The 15628-nt window shown below is 48.7% G+C and overlaps 1 long non-coding RNA gene across 1 annotated transcript; it reads right to left on the bottom strand.

Moving 5' to 3' along the window:
- On the bottom strand, positions 1103 to 15270 carry LOC102157984. Its single transcript, XR_297387.2, has 3 exons — positions 14919 to 15270; positions 13522 to 13656; positions 1103 to 1404 (listed from the first exon to the last, which is right to left on the bottom strand). It is a non-coding gene; the product is annotated as an uncharacterized LOC102157984 (long non-coding RNA).

The following is a 15628-nucleotide window of genomic DNA, read 5'->3' on the forward strand; positions in this document are numbered from 1 at the left end:
CCTCACTCAGTGGATTAAGGATCTGGCATTGCCATAAGCTGTGGTGTAGGTCGCAGACACAGCTTGGATCCTGAGTTGCTGTGGCTGTGGCCGGCAGCTGCAGCTCCAATTTGACCCCTAGCCTGGGAACTTCCATATGCTGCAGGTGGAGCCCTAAGAAGCGAAAAAAGGAAAAGGAAAGAAAGAAAAGAAAAGAAGACATTGGCTTTAACAGCAGGCTACAGGATGCAAGAAGGGTCTATAGAACTTAGCAGGAAATTTATGTCTCATCGCCTCGCTTTCTTAGTGCATATTGAATGAAGCAGTTCTTATTCAGTTAAAAGCCTCCAATAGCCGTGGTCTTTTGGGGGTGGGGTTGGGAGGTGGATTTTTTTTTTCTCCCCAAAACGGAGCCACTTTCTGTTAAGTAATTGAAGCCCATCTTGTTTCCTTCCCCACCACTGCTGGCCCCATCACTGTTCTCCCAGGGACCCCAGAAGAACCAGTGGGGCGGCAGCCAGGGTTTCCCAAACCATGGCCTAATTCCGTGCTATTTGATATTCCTGCAAACCCAGGACCCACACGATGCTCTGGGACAGTGTGTTTGGAGAACACATTTCCGGCCCTTTGTACTGCAAGCCTGGGACCAAATGACATGCATGTCTTTGCTGCGAATCTGGAGCTTGTGAGTGCTGGAAGGAAGACAGCTAGAAACCACGGAGACATGCTGCAGTTTCTCTGGCCATGATATGGGCATGCTGCTACGTGGCCTGGCCACCTCGGAGAGTAGTTAAGAAGTCATGTGGAAAATGTCTTTGTCAGTCAGGAATGCTGGCTTCAAAGAACAGAAAAGCCTACGACTGTCGTCTAAAGTGATAGGGTTTTTTGGAGTTCCTGTCATGGCTCAGTGAAACGAATTCAACTAGTATCCATGAGGATGTGGGTTCGATCCCTGGCCTCACTCAGTGGGTTAAGGATCCGGCGTTGCTGTGAGCTGTGGTATATAGGTCGTAGACTCGGCTTGGATCTGGCGTTGCTGTACCTCCTATTCTGGGAACTTCCATGTGCTGCCAGTGCAGCCCTAAACAAAACAAAAAAGTAATAGGTTTTTTTTTTTTTTTCTTTCTCCTACTACACTTTATCTAGAGGGTGGCAGTTTGGGGCCCTGGCTCGGGAGCTCCTTGATGTGCTCAGGGTCTAAGGTCCGTTCATCTTTCAGTTCCATCTTCCTTCCCATGTTGACTTTGGATCACATGTGATTGCTTCCTGGTCCCCAAATGGCTGGTGATTCTCTAGACCTCACGTCGTTCTTCCTGGCAGAAAGGAGGCGTCAAGGCCAAGCCCTTCTTCACCAAGGCCTCATCTTTGTTCTTGGGAAGGTAAGCCATCCCCAGACGTTGGCAGGTTACTTCTCACTGGCTGCAACTGGACGAGAGGAAGGACAGGGGCATGAGTGATGGCCGCTGCGTAGGCAGTGGGTGGCATCTGTAGCAGGAGCACAGACTAAAGGCAACACGAGCTGGGGTCTAGTCCTGGTTCTGCACGCAAGGCACTGTGTGTCTTTGGTTTCTGTCCCTGCCTTCTCTGGGCCCCAGTTTACCTTTGGTCCCAGGAAAGAATGGAACTCAGTTATCTCCACGGCACTTCCTGTGTCTGTGGCTCTGGGGCTGTGACCTGGACTTGGTGACTCACCAAGTGGCAACCCCGTCCCATCTCAGTGAAGAAGGCCTGACCCACCCTCGATGCCTGTGCCTCCTCCTCTAAGGCCTCCTCTGATACTGTGATGGCTGATTCATCTGCTCCAGGGTTCTGCCTCCAGGATCAAATTAACTGTGGCTGATCTCGCAGAGTTGAGGCTGAGAGTGTGCAGGGGCTGCCATGGACAGAGGAGGCAGCACATGTTTAGGTCCCAGGAGTTCTAGATTCTGACCCTAGGGATGCTTCTGGCGTGCTGGCCGACCCTGGGCCAGGCTCTGGCTTTCTCTGCCCCTCAGAGTCCCGTTCAGCCCAGGCGGGAGCTGGACAAGATGATCTGCGCTGGGCTTTGTAGCTCTTATCTGCGTCTGGGGGTCGAGGAAGAAGACGGAAGGGAAAGCTGAGGTCGGGATTCCTGGGTCTGCAGGAAGCCCTGGAGGTGGGCAGGGGCAGTCAGGGCTGCTGCAGAGGAAGGAGACCCTCCTTAGTGAGGGAGGCAGAGCTTCCTCTGGGATGACGTCCTAGTTCCAGCCAAGATAAGGCACAGATGGTTCTCCGAGGCTCAGGGAAGGAGCAGATTCTCTGGCTCAGTTCTTGTTCCACAGACATCTCACCGTGTGGCTCAGAGATGACTATTCTCTCAAACTTGGGGTTTAAGGATTCATTCTAAGAATTCTTGGCAATGACCTATCTCTCCATATTTCTCCTATCTCTTCTGTGTCCCTCCCTCCTCCCCTCTCTCCCCCCTTCCCTCCCTCCTTCCCAGTTTCCCTCCCTCCCTTCCTTCTAGAAGCATTTATTGAGCAACTACCATGTACCAGGTGCTAAAGATACAACAATGAACAAGGCAGACACAGTCCCTGCCTTCCTAAAACTGACACTACTGGGAAGACAAGCACTGAATAAGCATTTACTTTGTGTGTGCTGGGGGTTACAGCTATGCGTGCATAGATAAGACCTGACAAACATAGCCAAAGAGAAGGAATCAGGGAAGATTCCAAGAGGAGGTGGCATTCAAGTCAGATCCTAAAAGATAATGAGGGGGTAGCCAGGGGTTATAAGTGCTGGTGCACCCACTCTGGTTGTTGTAAGTGGGACTCTGAGGGCCCACTACTGCCTCAAAAAGCCACTTGTGTAAGAATCCCCACGTTAATCTGTTCCTAGGGAACGTCTCCTGAGAAGACATCAGGTGACCAACTCCTCCAGGACAAAGAACAGTTCCTTGGTGACAAGAGAGAACAGGGGGAGTTCTGAAAAGCTGTAAACCTCCATACAGGGTGGCTTGTCCATGGAATCAGAGCATAGGCTGATACCCTGAAGCTGCCAATCCATACTGCGAGGGCCAGAGTTTCTACCCCAGCTGCTCTCTGGACCTAGGTCTGGTGAGGTACCAGTTGGAACCAGGAACCCAGTTTCCAGGAGTACAAGGCAGCCCAACTCTGACAGACAGAAAGCAAGAAAAAGGCATCCAGGGGAAGCCAGACGTATGCTTTGCTGACTGTAATGCACCGAGTGTTTTGTATGCCCCGTGGATCGATAGTAATGCATAATTGAGAAGCTCAGTACTAGCTGGTTACTCAGCCGTGAGCCTGAGAGATGCTGTAGCCCCCTGTCAGCCCCAAAGTCCTTCTGAGGCTTGCTGTCCAGCTCTGAGACACCTCCCTCAGCCTCTACCCTCCTCCACACTCAGGAAGAACAGCCTCCATCCCGCAGAGGGGGAGCACATGCCAGGCACAGGCAGTGTGGGATGGGAGATAAGAGTGCAGGCTCTGGAGTCAGACTGTATCAGCTAGCCCTTGCCACAATAATGCTGTGTAACAAGAACCAAAACTCCACAAAAATCTCTGTGGTTGATCACAATAGAATTCATTGAGCTAATGCCTCTCTGGGTGAGCTGAAATGGCTCCAGTGACCTTTAGCTGGGTTTGCTGGTGTATCTGTAGTTCATTTAGGAATTTACTGATCTAGGAATTCACTGACATGTGGAGCTGGGGTAGTCTGTTTTATCGAAAGATCTGTAAAGTTTGTTCCACTTGTCTGTTAACCCTCTTGGTCCAGTGAGCTAGCCAGAGAACCTTCTCACAAGCAAAGAAAGTGGAGGTATGAAACCTCTTACGGCCTAGACTCAAAACTGGTGCACTGTCACCTCTGTCTCATGATCTTGGCTTAAGGAAGTCACATGATTGAACCCAATAGCAAGAATCGTGAAATACACCCCAGCCTTTTACTGAAAAGCCACATGACCAAGAGTGAAAAATCAGGACCAGTAGTGAAATCTTTCCCAGACTGCTTCTTTGGAATTCTGGCTTTGCCACTTGCTGGCTGTAGTGGGATTAAGCAAGTGACTTAACCTCTCTGACCCTCAGTTTTCTCATCTATAAAAGAGAAATACTAATGGTAGCTTCCTTTGGAGTGGTTGTGAGGATCCAATTAATTGAGGGGAGGTAGGTGAGTAACTGTTCTGTATAGTTAAATGATCTTAGCATCCAAAAGTCCTATGGCCAGGAGGAAACCATCCTTCAAGTAAAGTCAGCTCTGGCTAGCTCAGAAGAGAGGAGAGGAAATCTAATCCTTGATATCACTGAACTGCCTGATCTGGTGACCAGAAGCTCCTAAACACTAGACTTCTGTAAATGTATAAATTCTCTTACTAAGTTCATATGGGTCACTTTTCCATTTCTTGCAGCCAAAAGCTTCCCTTCTGATATAGATGTCTTAGTCCATTTGGACTATTGTAACAAACCATGGACTGAGAGTCTTAAAAGCAACAGAAATTTATCTCTCATAGTCTGGAGCCCAGAAGTCCAAGATCAGGGTGCCAGTGTGACCCAGTATGACCCAGGTCTGGAGAAGACCCTCTTCCTGGTTACAGACTGTGACTTCTCACTATGCCCTCCCATGGTGGAAGTGGGGTGGAGCTCTCTCAAGTCTTTGTGTGTGTGTGTGTGTGTCTTTTTTTAGGGTTGCTCCTGTGGTACATGGAAGTTTCCAGGCTAGGGGTTGAATCGGAGCCACAGCTGCCAGCCTACACCACAGCCACAGCAATGCGGGATCAGAGCTGCATCTGTGACCTACATCACAGCTCACGGCAATGCTGGAACCCCAGCACACTGAGTGAGGTCAGTGATCAAACCCACATCCTCATGGATACTGGTCAGATTTGTTTCCTCTGTGCCACAATGGGAACTCCCTCTCAAGACTCTTTTATAAGGGCACTGATTCCATTCATGAGAGCTCCACCCTCATGACCTAATCACCTCCTTAAAGCCCTGCCTCCCAATGCCATCACTTTGGGAGTGAGATTTCAGTGCATGAATTGGGGAGGTGAGGAGGACACATTCAGACCACAGCAGTAGACCAGCCTTTTGTTGTTTTCAAAGTCTTTTTCTTAAACCTTGATTCTTTTAGGAATGAATATCTCTTTTTTTTTTTTTTTTTTTTTTTTTGTCTTTTGTCTTTTTGTCTTTTGTTGTTGTTGCTATTTCTTGGGCCGCTCCCGCGGCATATGGAGGTTCCCAGGCTAGGGGTTGAATCGGAGCTGTAGCCACCGGCCTACGCCAGAGCCACAGCAACACGGGATCCGAGCCGCGTCTGCAACCTACACCACAGCTCACGGCAACGCCGGATCGTTAACCCTCTGAGCAAGGGCAGGGACCGAACCCGCAACCTCATGGTTCCTAGTCGGATTCGTTAACCACTGCGCCACGACGGGAACTCCAGGAATGAATATCTCTTGAAGTGTTCAGCAGCATTTTTAGCTTCGCAAGTTTATTTTTTCTCCCATTAAATTCAAGTTAAACATATTCAATAGCTTTTCTTTAAAGCAGCATGTCTAACGGGAGCCCATTTTTACAGCTTGTTTCTGTTTCAATCCATCTGCCTATCCGTCCATCAATCTACCTACCTATTGTTCATTTCCTCAGCGTACATGCGAGGGAACAGCAGGAGTACCATGCACTAATGTGAACAATGGTTATTTCTTAGTAGTAGAATTCAGAATCTCTTCCTTTTTACTTTCATTGTTTACATTTTAAAATTTCTTGTCCTGGAGTTCCCGTCGTGGTGCAGTGGTTAACGAATCCGACTAGGAACCATGAGGTTGCGGGTTCGGTCCCTGCCCTTGCTCAGTGGGTTAACGATCCAGCGTTGCCATGAGCTGTGGTGTAGGTTGCAGACGGGGCTCGGATCCCGCGTTGCTGTGGCTCTGGCGTAGGCCGGTGGCTACAGCTCCGATTAGACCCCTAGCCTGGGAACCTCCACATGCTGTAGGAGCGGCCCAAGAAATAGCAAAAAGACAAAAAAAAAAAAAAAAAAGTGATAAAATTTCTTGTCCTTTGTGTAAAAGAGCAAGCAACTTTTTATTTTACCAAAAATAAAGTCATTATTTATTATCTTTGTAAATCCTAAGCTGCTGATAAAATAAAGACAATAACTGTCATTGATGGAGTGCCCAGTTCATTCTAGATGAGTCTTTCCCAAACAGAGGAAAGGTTGGGTGGCTCTAATCCACTTTTTCTTCCTCCTCTTCCTTCCCTTTGGACTAAGTTTATCTCCTCAGAGGCCTTTTATCATCATTACCTTATGGCCTAAAGACACACCTGTGAAATAGCAGCTCAGAAGGGTCATTGCTAACCCTAGCTGACAGACGGTAAATTGCATCCAGAGAGTTTAAGTGGCTGAGCCAAAGCCCTCCAGCCAGAACCCAGGTCTCCAGATTCCCAGCCCAGAGCCTCCTGGGTTAAGACTATTAGAAAGTCTGGGGTGCGAGGCCAAGAGTTCCACCTTTTCTTTCCAGGACCTGGCACATCAGCTCTGTGCCTTCTGCTGGAATCCCACTTGAGTTCAGCCTGATCTCAGACTGTCTCAATGAGACGCCCATTCTAATGCTCAGAGAGGGGCTTTTATGAATAACAATCAGCATTGGGGACATTTTTTTTAAGTTGCTAATATTAATTTTACAGAAATAAAATCTAATTGAATTCCTCCTGGCTTTCCCCATTAACTTAATGTTATGGACTTTTAACGGATGTTTTAATTAGACGTTCCTAGTAATGGGAATATGGCTCAATTTTCAAATGAGGGCCTAAGCTGCCAATATTCCCATTTGGACTTTTAATTAAGGTGAGAAAATATTAACCAATTACACTGGGTTATTGCCTGGGCTTTCTGTAGGATGGTGAGGTCACAATAAAGCAGGCAAGCAAGGGCTTAGGGGTAAAGGAGGAGGCGATGTGTGGTTGGGACAGTGGGGAAAGGCAAGCCAGGGCCTTTGGAGAAGGGGATGCTGCACCAGCTATTTCTCCATGTGAAGATGCAGATGTGGAAGCTGGCGCCAAATACTTCTCTACATCCCCCGTCTTGATTCTTCTGGGTTTGTGGAACACTCAAGTGGCAAAGGTTTCAACTTGCTTTTGCTGGGTAACACAAATGTACTGCCTGTATAAACAACCTTTTCTTATCTCACCATTCTGCAGGACAGCAATCTGAGCTGAGCTCAGCTGGACATTTCTTTCTGGTCCAGGCTGAATGTGGCTCATCTTGGCTGCCCTTGTTCATGGATCTGCGGTCAACCAGTGGACCAACTGGGGCTGGCTGGATGATGATGGCCTCAAATGGCTGGGATACCTGGGGCTTCTCTCCATGTGGGAGCTCCTCCGCCAGCAGGCTAGCCCAGATTACAGGGTTTTAAGAGTGGATGGAGGATAAACCCTGATGCGCCAATGTTTTTCAAGTCTCTGCTTGAATCTCATTTGCCACTGTCCCGTTTGCTAAATAAAGCAAGTTGTGTGGAGAGCACAATCCAAGGATAAAGACTTTATAAGATGCCTGAATAAAGTGGGACATTCCTGTGATTAACCTGCCACAGCAGGTTAGGTGAAAAGCATGTGAAGCCTAGAGACAGGAGTGGCCGATCCCACACTGAGACACTAAAGCAAAGGTCCCAACTACACATGCCTACAAGACAGGACACAAGAATGAACGCAGCAGGCCCAGCACTAGGCACTGAGGGACACTGGTGACCACACCCTGAATAAAGGGACTATTCACTGCTCAGCCCCAGCTGATCACCGCCATGCAGGGACACCAGCCAACAGTGGCCAGAGAGTCTCTGTTCTCTGTTGTAACCAGATGTCTGTATTTTGGTATGGAGTCTCTCAATTTTTGAAAATTGGAAACAACATAAAATTTTTATTTTATTTTAATGTTTTCTTATCTAATCTTATTTTATTTACTGTTTAGGGCCGCAACCACTGTATGGAAGTTCCCAGGCTAGGGGTTGAATTGGAGCTGTAGCTGCCAACTTATACCATAGCCACAGATCAAGGCAATGCCAGATCCCTTAACTCACTAAGCTAGGCCAGGGATCAAACCCGCATCCTTATGGATACTAGCTGGGTTTGCTTCCACGGCACCACAATGGGAACTCCCAACATAAAGATTTTAAATGCTATACAGCTATAAGAGAAATGGGAAGGAAGTTTAAACAGGAACTTCTCAAAAGAGGAAATCCAAATGGCCAATAAACATACAAAGTGGTGGTTGATCTCATCAGTCATCAAAGAGATACAGATTAAGGATGAGGTACAGTTTCACTACTGGTGGGAGTGGAAGCTGGGGCAAGAAAATACTGAGGAGAATTGAAGATATGCATAGCCTATATGCAAAATTCCACATCTTGGCACATTTTTAAGAAGGGAGAGCCCATTTTCAACAGGTGACACGGTCAAGAATGAGCATGGCAACATTGTACAAAAAGCACAATCCAAATGTCCATCAACAACAGAACTGATAAACATAATATTGTGTACCAATACAATGGAGTACTATACCGCAAGGAACATGGCCAAGACATCAATGTTTGCCACAATGTGGCTGAATCTCAAGATGTGATGCTGAGCAAAAGAAAGAAGACACAAAAGGATGTATACTGTATACTCTGTAGAAATTCAAAAAGGAGTACAATTAAACACTATATTTACACAAGTCATGATTAAATTATTTTTAAAAGAGATGAAAGCATTATGAAAAGCCTAGACAGTGGTTATCTTAGAGGGGCAAAGAAGAGGTGGTGATTGGCTAGGAGCACACCTGGAGCTGTCAATATGCTCTTTCCTGACCTGGGAGGTGTTTACATGAGTCAGGAATAAGACTAGGGCTCAGTTGGATGATTCTTTTGCTCCAAAAAGCCTTTCCTGGAGTCACCTGGTGACAGTCAGTGGGTGGCTGGGTTAGCTTAGATAATCCAAAAGGCCTTAACTCACATTTTTTTTTTTGAAAGATGGCACTCATCTGGGCTCCTGTCCCTCCCCCATCTGGTCTCTCCAGAAGGGTAGCTGGGATTCTTATATGGCTGCTCAGGGGTCCGAGAAGAGGGCACCCAAAGACAGCAGTTGGAAACTGCTGGTCTTAGAAGGCCTGGGTCTGGAAACTAGTGCTCCTACCATATTCTATTCAGCACAGCAGTCACAGTGCACCCAGATTTAAGAAGAGGAAACATGGCCCCACCTCTCCATGGGAGGATGTCAAAGAATCTTCGGTCATCTTTAATCTGCCTTACTACAACTGCATTTTTATTACGGCTGTTATTGTTGTTGATTAATTATTAGTATTATCCCAGGGTTAGAAATCTGAGGAGGCAGCACTGGAACCAAGATCCTCCCGCTGCTCTTGCTGAAGGAGCAGTGTGAAAACCAGCTTCTTTCTTTATCTGGGTGGGGAGGGGGGGCCTGACTCCTCCCCATCCTTCTGTGACTGGTCAGATGGAGGGAGAGGGGCAGGTTTGGGGCAGACTCATGTCCCCAAGGGCATAGCCCTTTTTTCTCCCACCCTCCTAGTGCCCACAGTTCCAGACCCCCTCCCCCTCCCCTGCCCCATGCATTGGTGGTCCTGTCCTGCCCCACTCCCTGTTCCCAGGGTGTGTGAGTCTCGTGGTGAGTCTCATGTGTGAGTCTCATGGTGAGTCTCCCAGAGGCTCTGCGGCCAAGAGGAGGCTATGTGTGACTCGGCATCACATCTGTTTCATTTCCAGCCCAAGACGTGCCTTTTCATTTCTTATTTTATTGTCAGATAGCTTTTTATAGAGTGACACATTAATACAGAGGTGACGTGCTTGCACTTTGGAGCTGAGATATCAGGGTTCAAATTTTAGTTCTGCCATTTACTGACTGTGTGGCCTTGAGCAGGTTATTTAATGTCTCAATGTCTCAGTCTCCTTGTCTGACCAATGGGGATACTTAGTAATAATAATAATAACAAATCCTTGGTGTGGGGCAATTACAAGGATGAAGTGAGTTACCATCGAAAGCACCAAGGACAGTACCTGCTCATCATAAGAACTATGTAAAAGTTTGCCTTTGTTTTTTATTATTGCAAAGCAAAATGAAGGTAATAAGAGTTACAGATGAGCAAACAGTGAAAAGTCAGTCTTCCCACAAGTCTGTATCTTCTGCTTTTCTCGCCAGAGGCAAACTTGTTTCTCAGATCCACTACCAGAAAAGTTCATCCCAGTGTGTGTGTGTGTGTGTGTGTGTGTATGATTTTACAAGTTGTGTGTATATACATACATATAGTTATACAAATATATAGATGCTGCAGAACACTGAATACTTTTAGACACTTGTCTATACTTCGCCTTCTTTCCCTAAGTCAGTATCGAGAAGATTTTTACCAGCACCTCAGGACCCAAGGACTAGGCTGCTAATGGAGTTCAGGATATTCAGGCCCTTAGGGAAGAAATCCATGAAGAAAACTTCCTTTAGGAGGTACTCCCAAATCCTACCATGCGTGTAGTTCTTGACCCTGCTTAAGGCTTGGAAAGGTTTTGTCCCAAATTGACTATATAATCTCTGCAAGTCCCTTTTCTCTGACCTCAGTTTTCACACCTGTCAAATGGGTCTTGGACAAGGCTATCTCCAAACCCTTCTGAAGCAGGAGGTTCCAAGGTTTCAAGGGTACAAGAAGGCTCTGCCTTGGCCAGGACCCAGGGACTTCAGGGTGTCAGCCTTCTCTTGCAGCGGAAGAGTTGCCTGGCCCTGTTTCACGCAGCCTCTATGAAGGGGCTGGGGACGTGTGTCACTGAGGCGTGGAGAGTTGGGTAATGAGGTCAGAGCAGGAACCAGGCAAATGTCCTGGGACTGCCTGAACCGAACCCAGGGCATTCGGAGACGCCAGGCGGGCGGCCTCGGTTTGTGTTGGACGCCTCACAGCCCGCCCGTGGTAACCGAACCGGCTTTTGTTTGTTTGTCTAAATAGGAAGACAGAGGCTCGGGGCTGCCTGGGATGGCTCCACAAACAGCCCCGTGGCCAGAGTGGGCGGCGGGGGTGCTGGGCTGGGCAGCCAGAGGCCTCCTGGACTGAGGAGGGGGTGCCTGGAGGCCGGGATAATGAGCCTGCGAGCCAGCAGATAATGTGACAGGCAGGCTAGGTCCGGGGGAGAGGGGAGCTCCCCTTGCAGAAGCAGACGGGCAGGAAGCAAGACCCTGGACTGGCCCTGAGTGAGGCCTAGAGTCGCCTCTTTCCCTCTCCCTGGCTCTGCCCTGCAGCCTCTGACCTCATCCCAGGAACTGCAGGCCTCAAGGCCCATCCCCGTGGGCTGCCTCCCTGCCTTCGCCCTGCCCATCAAGGGCAAGTCAGTGTCAAAGGGCCCATTAATCTCTCCCTTCTGCCCGGAGGGGGCAGCTACTGGTTAATCAGGGCCTCCCCTGGCCAGCCGAGGGAGTGGAGGGGACCTGCTCTCTCTGAGGCCAGGAGAACCCAACAGCCATCTGTGGGCCCCCTTGACCCTCAAGTCCTCAAGGCTTTGCTTCCTTTCTTATCTCAGGGGGGCCAGGCTCCTAGTTGGGGTGGGGGTAGGGGCGGCACTCCCAGATTCAGAATTAGAGGAACATTTGTGGGGTTTTTTGGTGAAAGAAAAGGATATATAGACATAGATATACAGAGTCAGTACCGTATAGAGCTCAATCATTTGAAAGAGATATTTTTATAGATCAAAAATGGTCTATTACTGAAACCAAGCAGGGCCCTGTGGGCTCCTGGGCACACAAGCCTTTCTGTGTCCCCCATTTCTTGCTTTTAGGGAATAAAGAAGCCTCCCTAACCTTCCCTGAGTTCCAAAGGGCAGGTTCAAACAGTTGCCAATCAGGGAAGGGAGGGGATGCGGAGACGAGAGGAGCAGTCAGCAAACAATAGTGCAGCTTTGGGGCAGGGTGCTGGTCCCTCCTCAGGAAAATGGATAACAGTACCTTTGAGTTCTTTGGCAGAACTAAAACCCCCAACAAGTGGAAGATGTTAACGAAGTATTCTTTATCCCAGAAAGAAGACCACCAGACACTGAACACCAGCTTTGAAAACAATGCAAGCTTGCCTCTGCCCTGATCCTTATCTGAGGCCCTATTTTTTCACTCCCCAAACTATAAAACCACCTCCCAAGCTCTGGGGGGTGGGGCTGGGGGCACAGTCTTTAAGGCATTAGTCTGCTGTGACCCTCCTTTGCCTGCAAAGCAATAAAGCTCTTTTTTTCTCTGTCCCAAACTCTGTCTCCATGTTTCTATTTGGCATCGGTGAGCAGAGGCCAAGTTCCAACAATAATACTGTCAATTTCACGTGGTTCGACATAATTTTAGTGATAAGGATGTAAGGATATAAACATAATCCTGACACAGACACAGATGTACACATATATACACAGACATAAACATGCATACATATATTTTTTTCTCTTTTTAGAGGTGCACCTGTGGCATATGGAAGTTCCCGGGCTAGGGATTGAATTGGAGCTGCAGTCAGTGGTCTACGCCACAGCCACAGCAGCTCGGGATCTGAACTGCATCTGCAACCTACACCACAGCTCACGGCAACACCAGACCCTTAACCCACTGAGCGAGGCCAGGGATCGAACCTGCCTCCTCACAGACACTATGTCCGTTCTTAACCCAATGAGCCACAATGGGAGCTCCTGTATACATATATTAAACTGATACACTAGTCATTGCATTTATCATTTTCTCTTAACAGGTGCAGACAGAACTCACTGACCCTTGCTCTGCTCTCTGTGCCCATCCTGCACCTCCAAGCACAGAGATCTTCATATAATCTAGGCACCCTCACAGCATAAGGGCTCTCACTTCAAAGCGATCAGCCCCTCCAGGGCTTGCTGACCAGGCCTTCGACTCATTCACCCGCTGCAGGGCTGAGCAGCAAAAAGAGAGCTTTGGCACCAGGCCAATCTGGAGCTGAACTTACTACTGGTGCGACCTTAGTTATGGCATCATTTCCTGGAGCCTCCGTTACAAACGGGACCTACTTGGCAGAGCGTTTGTGAAAACAAAATAGGATGATGTGCACGAGGACCTGGCCACTGACACGGAGAACAGTCTTAACAGGTGTGGCTCTTCTCACCCCCCCCCACACACCCTTTCCTCACTGGGCCCTTCTCAGCTGTCAGGGAGGGAACAATTTGCTTTGGCCCCTGGGCATGGCAGAGACACAAGAATATTTTTATAGAAAACTTTTTTTGGAATTGTGAAAGTAATCCAAGCTCATTTTACGAAACGCAGAATAGAAAAATATAAGAAGAAGCCAAGAGGCCCCGAATGCTACACTGAGACTACCAGTGCCAATATGTTACAGAGAGTTCTTAACTTACAATTTGCAAGTTAAAAAAAACCTGACTCAAACCAACGTAAGCCAAAAGGGAACTGAGGAGCTGCAGGACTGAAAGGTCTAGAGGAAGCCTGTCAGACGGCAGAGGCACAGCTGGCCTAGGTGTTCAAGGAGGTTGTCGGCTTGCGCGACCAGAATCAATGCCACAGTTTGGGTGGCTTCAATGAAAGAAATTTATTCTCTTACCGTTCTGGAGGCTGGATGTCCAAGATTAAGGTGCTGGCAGGGTGGGTTCTTCTGCGGCCTCTCTTCTCGACACACAGACAACCACCTGCTTGCCGTGTCCTCACACCTATCGTTCGTCTGATGTGTGGCTTCGTCCTTTGATAGGAATGCTATCTATTACCATTAGCACTCTAGGCTGACTTCCTAATTCTTTACCTATGACAGAAAGAGAGCCTCCCCGTCTGTCTCCATTACTCCCACAGAGGCCCCAGGATTCCATTTGTTTGGTCCAGAATGGGTCACTGTGCTTACTCCTGAACCAATTGCTGTGTTCTGATGGGTCAGGCCAGAGCCACATGTTCACCTTGGTTCTTGGGGATCAAATCAGCTACCTGCGAGCATATGGCCTGAAAGTCGGGGATGGACCATTCCCCAAAGAAAATTGGGGTGCTCGTTCCAGCAGGAGTGTACATGGATACTAGGCACACACCACAACTCATGTACACCTCACACGTGGAATATGATCATATACAAATATATTTTCCTCAAAAAAATATGGCCAAAGCGTCAGGGGGCTTGGAGAGGCTCAGATGCTAACCACCATTCAAATGCTAGCTTTCTAGCTGTTTACAGTTTTACAAGCTATATCCTGTGATTTCTCCCATAGGTGGTTTATGTCCTTCTTAGACAGCTACCCTCCCCAGATAGACACACACACACACACACACACACACAGAGCCCTGCTACATGGGCCACCCCTGAAAATCAATTTTCCCAACAGACATATTTCCTCTAGAAAGAATCAAGGTGACTTCAGACGCTGACAAGGCAGAAAGCTCAGGAAAGAGACCCTGGGCCTCAAAGTTTTGAAAAGGAAAATGGCATCAAATCCCATCTGCCACCAAACAGGTGCTCCCTGCAACTGTGGGAAGATGAGGATCCAGTTCTGCCCTTTCCTCACTTCCTCCCTCTAACCCCCAGTGGGCCCACCTGAAAAGGTAGGTTGTCATCTCAGTAACAGCCTCCTTTGAGTCACAACACCCAGTCTCCCGAAGTCAGCCTCCTGATTTCCTTCTGGAGACCCATCTCTGTCAGAGACATCGGGTGGGTGGCATGACAAAAACCCAAACATACCACACTGTGTAGAAGCCACAGGCCAAGTTCGGTCCTCTCCCCTCCCCTGTGCAGCTGGCAGTCAGGTGAGGGATCTAGTTTTGGCCAGTCATGTGCTCTCACAGGGACTCTGTTCAAGGAAACTGTGACCCAAGTGTGAAGACATGGGTAGCCTGCCTCCTGACTAGGCCATTCCTACTGTGACCCTGCGGCTGTGCTGGCTGCTCCCTAGGCTCCCCCACCATACCCCATCCTTGACATCCTGCCCACAGATCTCTTAATGCTAATCTCTTCCTGTTACTTACCGCCCAAGGACTTAAACCAATCAGCACTGTAAAGACCTTTTCAATTCTTCTTCTTCTTCTTTTTTTTTTTTTCTTTTTAGGGCCGGCCCCGTGGCATATGGAGGTTCCCAGGCTAGGGGCCGAAGCCGAGCTACGGCTACCTCCGCGATACCGGAGCTGAGCCACTCCTGCGACCTACGCCAGAGCTCAGGACAAAGGGGGGGACATCCTTAACCTACTGAGAAAGACCAGGGATCGAACCTGCATCCTCACAGATTCTAGTGGGGTTCATTTCCGCGGAGGCACGACTGGGTACTTCCACAGCCCTTTCAATGCCGTATTTGTGTGAGAGAACGGCCCACTCCCTCCTCCTGCTCCGCTCTGCACCGCTAGACTGATTTCCCAGCCTCCCTTGCAGGAAGACTAGACTCTGTGACTAAGTTCTGGCCAATGGGATGTGAGCATCCTGTGATGTGCCGGCACTTCCTGGTCCCGCCCACAGAACCTCCCGGGCGATGCTCTATGCCGAGGATTCTCAAGTCCTACGGCCAGGCAGGGCCGCAAGGTGCAAGGATCCTCCTCCTCCCCGCTCTCTGCCACTGTTTCGACTTCACACGCGTGAGAAATGGAGTGTCACAGTCTCAAGCCACAGAGACTTTGAGGTGGTGTTGTGGGTGCTGTGCGTGAACACAGCAATGCTCCCGGTAAAGCGTCCTGTGCCTTCCAGTTGG

Source organism: Sus scrofa, chromosome 6 (assembly GCF_000003025.6).
Source record: "Sus scrofa isolate TJ Tabasco breed Duroc chromosome 6, Sscrofa11.1, whole genome shotgun sequence".
Lineage (NCBI taxonomy): Eukaryota > Metazoa > Chordata > Mammalia > Artiodactyla > Suidae > Sus > Sus scrofa.